The 5,857-nt window shown below is 32.8% G+C and overlaps 1 pseudogene; it reads right to left on the bottom strand.

Moving 5' to 3' along the window:
- The window catches only part of LOC102814843, a 133,786-nt pseudogene that overhangs the window by 1,279 nt on the left and 126,650 nt on the right, over window positions 1-5,857 (bottom strand).

Below are 5,857 nucleotides of genomic sequence, written 5' to 3'. Positions count from 1 at the left end.
ATTTTTGGCAAATTCCAATTTTTCTTGGTACACGTGTCATACTTTTCATGTTCTGATTATTAATGGATGCTTGCAGCTGATTGCAGTGCCTTCCAACCTGAGGCTTTCCTGTTCCTGTTCAATTTTTAAGAAGTAAATTACCTGAATCTCCTTCCTACTTTCTCTTAGTTTGGAAGCTGCCTGAAATGTGTCCACTATGGGTAACCATGGTTCTACATGAAATACTGTGGATAACTATTAGTATCACAGCAGCATGTAAATCACATAATATATCAAACTGACAGATAGAAGAATAATAGACACATATGTGTAGTTACTAATCATTTTTAGATAACTAGTATACATTTTTTAGATCTTACACCAACTCATCTTGATGTTTATTGGTAATTTGTTAAAATTTTGCATGTGACATATGAAACCATATTAATGAAATTTTACTTTATAACTTAGTCTGTTTTTAAGGAAGATTTCTAAAATGATTTTTACTTGTCCTTAAAAAAATAAATAAATAAAAAGATCAATATTTTAGTTTAATTCTTACCAAAGCTGTTTTCTAAAATGGTCAAACCAAACCCAAACCAAACCTCCTGTCATTTAGTTGATGCCAACTCATAGCGACCTTGTATGGGGCTTCTGTACCTGTAAATCTTTACTGGAGCAGACAGCCTCATCTTTCTTATGCACAGAAACTGGTGGATTTGAACTGCCAACATTGTGAAATATACAGTGCTTTTCCTACAGTATCACCAGGACTTTTCCCTAAAATGTTCAAGTACTGTTCAGATCTCTGAATTTGATTTCATAAGTTTTAGAGAAGAATATTAAAAGTACCATGGACTGCTAGAAGAACACACCAATCTGTGTTGTAAGAAATACAAAATGCTCTTTAGAATCTCGGATGGCAAGACTTTGTCTCTCATATTTCAGGTATGTTATCAGGAGGTACCAGACCCTGGAGAAGAACATCATGCTTACTAAAGTGGAGGGTCATAGAAAAAGAGGAAGACCTCTGACGAGATGGAGTGCCACAGTGGCTGCAAGAATGGGTCAATCTTAAAATGATTGTGAGGATGGCATTGGACCAGGTAGTGTTTTGTTCTGCTGTGCATAGTGTCACTGAGTTGGAACCGACTTCACAGCATGTAACAACAACACAACAAGATAAATTCTCTTAAATGGTTTTTCTTTTTGTGTGTGGTAACTTCTGAAGCCTTTGCTTTTCATCTATTTGATGGTACCTTTATGTACATGAATTGAACCAACATGGTGGTATCAGGAATAAAGACTGATCAATTGATTTGGGCATGATATTTTACTGTCCTATTTTTCTGTTCTTTCTAACTATGAAAGAAAGTAATTTCTAAACGAAATATTGGCTCGAGCTCTGAGAACTAACATATTGATTTTCAAAATAAAATGTTTGATTCAGTGGTAAATATTTGTACCATAAACTCTAGTTAAAATACACAATGCCTTTACGTACACACATATAAATATGTCAGACGTTAATGGAAATAATTTATTATGTTCCCACACATTGCTTTTGATGATTCCTTCTCTGTAAACATTTGTACAAAATGTCTAGACAATAGCTCATAAAATGTCTTTATAAATCCCTTTTCTGAAATTAATAAACTACAGGGTAACATCAAAGAAAATTAATACACATTCACATCACCACAATAAAAGAGGAAAACCAAAAAGATTTAGTAAACATTAAAACAACAGCAATGAAGAAAATGACAGGAAAATGAACAAAACAATGAACTCAGCACAGAAAATTATGTGGAACAAAGAAACCAGCAGCACCACAAAAAAAAACCAAACAGCACGATGACAGCCATCAATTCATACCTATCAATAATTAACAATGTAAGTGGATTAAATGTACCAGTCAAGAGACAGAGAGTAGCAGAATGGATAAGAAAACAGATTCCTTCAATATGCTGTCTACAAGAGACCCACCTTATACACAAAGACAAAAATATACAAACCAAAGGATAGAAATATGTATCAAGCTGTAGAAGTTTTGTAACAAAAACTGGGGAGTAGTTAATCTTACAATCCAGAAGCAGAGGACCCTAGGACCATCAATAGAGAAGAGTACAAGTGGAATGTGGGACCTTATCCAGGGAAGCAGGGACACCATAGATGAAAGCAGAGATGGGGACATGGAGAAAGGGAGAAGCTGACAACTCTGGATTCATGGAAAGAGGGGGACTGAGAGCTGGCAGCCAGGAGGCAGACTTGAAGAATGTACCATTTGGTGGTGTAAATTATTATATATGCCTGAGTGTTTGGAAGAAAAAAAAAGAAATAAAGTGTATAGAGAGAAATACTATTAACTGATGGTACATGGAGGGAATTATAATCATTATAATGAAACAAAGTATATGATTTGTTGAATGTAAGACTGATGATCTGCCCTGTAAACATTCACTTAATTCACAATAAAAACTTAAAAAAAAAGAAAAATATATCAAGCTACCAGCAAATAATATTGATCAGGAGTGGCAATACTGATTTTTCATAAAATAGTATTTAAGGCAAAAGTCAGCATGAGAGACAAAGAACATCATTAAAGGATCAATTGGATAAGAGGACAGAATCATAATAAAAATCTATGCTCTGAATGAAAGAGCCTCAAAATTTCATCAATCAAACTTTAACAGAATTGAAGAAAGAAATAGACATAACTACCAGCTGTTTTGCAGAAGCAAGATGAGGCTTTCTGCTCCCGTAAAGATTTACAGCCTCAGAAACCCTGTACAGGGTCGCTATGAGTTGGAACCGACTCCACGGCACATAACAACAACAACAACAACAACAACAATTATAGTAGGAGACTTTAATAAACCACTTTTTATTAGAAAGAAACTCAAAAAAGACAGAAGAACTAAACACAATCAACCAACTTGGCCTCATAGTCTTATACAGAGCACCAACTGCACAATATGCATTTTTTTTCCCCCTGCACATGAAACATTCTTTAGAATAGACCATATGTTAGGCTACAAAATAAGCCTCAATAAATTTTAAAATATTGAAATACTACAAAGCATCTTTTTCTGATCACAATGCTATAAAATTAGAAATCAGCAATGGAAAGATCAAGGGAAAAATAAAATACACGGAAATTGAATAATATCCTGCTTAAAAGCTACTGGGTAAAAAAAAGACATAAGAAATGAAATTAAAAATTCTTTCAATCAAATGTGAGTAAAAACACAGCATACCCAAACCTTTGCAACATATCAAAAGCAGGGCTGAGGACAAATTATAGCAATAAATTCACACCTCCAAAAAGAAGGCAGAAGTAAAATAAGCACCTTAACCTAACATCTCCAACAATTGGAAAACGAACAGCAAAGTAAGATTACTGCCTTCAGAAGAAAAGAAATAATAAAAATTAGGATAGGAAACAGAAAAATAAGAAGAATCAACAAGACAAGAATTTGGTTCTTTGGAAGGATGAATAAAATCAACAAACCACTGGTGAATTTAACATTAGAAAAAAAGAAGCAAGTAAGAGGAACAAGAAATAATATGGGCGACATCACAACAGAACCAATGGAAATAAAGATTGTCAAAGAATATTATGAAGAATTTTACTTTAATAAATTTGAAAACCTAGAAGAAATGGAGAAATTTCTCGAAACATAGTACCTATCTAAATTAACACAGACTAAAGTAGAAAACATGAATAGCCCTATAACAAAAGAAGAAATTGATTAGTTCATTAAAAACTACCAATAAAAATAGTCTGAGTCCAGAGGACTTTAATGGTGAATTCTACCATTCAGAGAAGCAGTTGTAATCAAATGATTCAAGATCATAGAAAGAATGATGGAAAACTCCTGAATTCATTTTATAAAGCAAGCATAACCTGATACTGAAACCAAGCAAAGACATAACTAAAAAAGAAAATAGTCCTCATGAAAAAAGATGCAAAAATTCTCAACAAATCTTAACCACTAGACCCCAACAATATATCAACAAAAGAATAATTTATGACCAAGTGGAATTCATACAGATATGCAAGCATGATTCAGTATTAGAAAAACAATCAATGTAATATGCCATATAAATACATTAAAAAAAAAACAACCACCACATTTTCATATAGATTTTTGTCAGAAAAATCATTTGACAAATCCAGCACCCATTATTGATAAAAACACTAAATGAAACAGGAACAGAGGAGAAATTCCTCAATATAATCAAAGATATTAACACCAAACCAACAGCCAACATGACTTTCATTGGACAGAACTGAAAGTATTCTCCAGACAAGGATGGCCTATATCATCACTCATATTTATTATACTGCTCAAGTCTTAGCTAGATTTATAATGAAAGAAATGGAAAATGAGGCATATAAATTGGCAAAGAAGAAGTAAAACACTCTATTTGAAGATGATATGATCCAATACATTTTGTTGCTATTAGGTGCTGTCTAGTTGATTCCAACTCATAGTGACCTTATGAACAACAGAACAAAACACTGCCTGGTCCTGCACCATCCTCACAATTGTTGTTAATTTTGAGCCCATTGCTGCTGCCACTTTGGCAACACATCTCATTGGTGGCCTTTATCTTTTTTGCTGACTCTCCACTTTACCTAGTGTGATGTATCTCCTGATAATATGTCTGAAGTATGAGAAATTAAAGTTCACCATTCTGGTTTCTAAGGAACATTCTGGCTGTACTCCTTTTTCTTTTTTTTTTTTTGTAACTGGTTTATTTTATTATTAACAATTATCAGCTTATGATCTTCAAGGCAATTTCAGAGACACAAACACATTGACTTTGCAGGTTCTTTAAACAGATGAAAAACACATCACTAAAGCACCCTGTAATAGACCAGTGAAAAAAATGTAACACTCTTTTAAATGGGGGACTGCTTCCTGTAAGAGAAAACTTTCCAGAACAAAACCAAAAAAGCATTTTTATAACATTAACAATGATAAAAAGAGAAAGGAAAAGTAAGCTTCTACTCCCTTTTGCTTTATTAAAAAACAAAAAACAAGAACTCATGTCACTTAATTCACCAACTTAAAAAAGGAGTAGAAAAAGTACAATATTAATTTTTAAAAATACCTGACATACTATAATGTGTGCATTTAGTTCTTAAATAGTTTCACTTTTAGACTAACTCAGTATTAAAAACCTAGTCTTTCTCAGGAAGCCAAGGCAAATCCAAGACTCACTCTCTAGCCATTAACAATCCTCTTTATCAATGGAATCAAGCAAAATTGTTTTAATCTCATGTCATTAATAGACACAATGGGGTTGAAGAGCTGGATCTTTCCAAGTCCATTTTTAAAACAACTTTACTATTTGATTATATTCATTGTATAAAAATGTGAAGCTACAGAAAAATATAAAGAAAATTAAAGCTATCCAATAGCCCTCCTTCAAATAGGAAAGAAGAGTATATGTATTCCTTTCTAGACTTTTTAAACGGTGACATAAATTTTAAGGCAAAGTTAGCTTTTTTCACTTCCTATTAATAGGGCAACCATTCTGTAAAGCATTAACTGTTATGTGGAAATATGATCTTCAGCTGGCTGCTTCAAAGTTTAATTGTAGCTAACCTATAATTTACCTTAAATTGTTGACTATTCAGATTTTGATTTTTGCTCATATAATGAATACTATATGAAACATGCTTTTTACAAATTTTTTTGGGTGCATCTCTGATAAATTTTGAAAAGAAATTCTTGTAAGTAATCAGCATACAGAGTGTAAACATATCTTTAAAGTATCTAGATGATACAACCTTGCTTGCTGAAAGTGAAGAAGACTTAAAACATTTACTGATGAAGATCAAAGAGCACAGCCTTTGGTATGGATT

This window comes from Chrysochloris asiatica, unplaced genomic scaffold (genome assembly GCF_000296735.1).
Source record: "Chrysochloris asiatica unplaced genomic scaffold, ChrAsi1.0 scaffold00088, whole genome shotgun sequence".
NCBI classification, from domain to species: Eukaryota; Metazoa; Chordata; class Mammalia; order Afrosoricida; family Chrysochloridae; genus Chrysochloris; species Chrysochloris asiatica.
The sequence above is the reverse complement of the archived record's forward strand: the minus strand, read 5'-3'. Positions and strand labels throughout refer to the sequence as shown.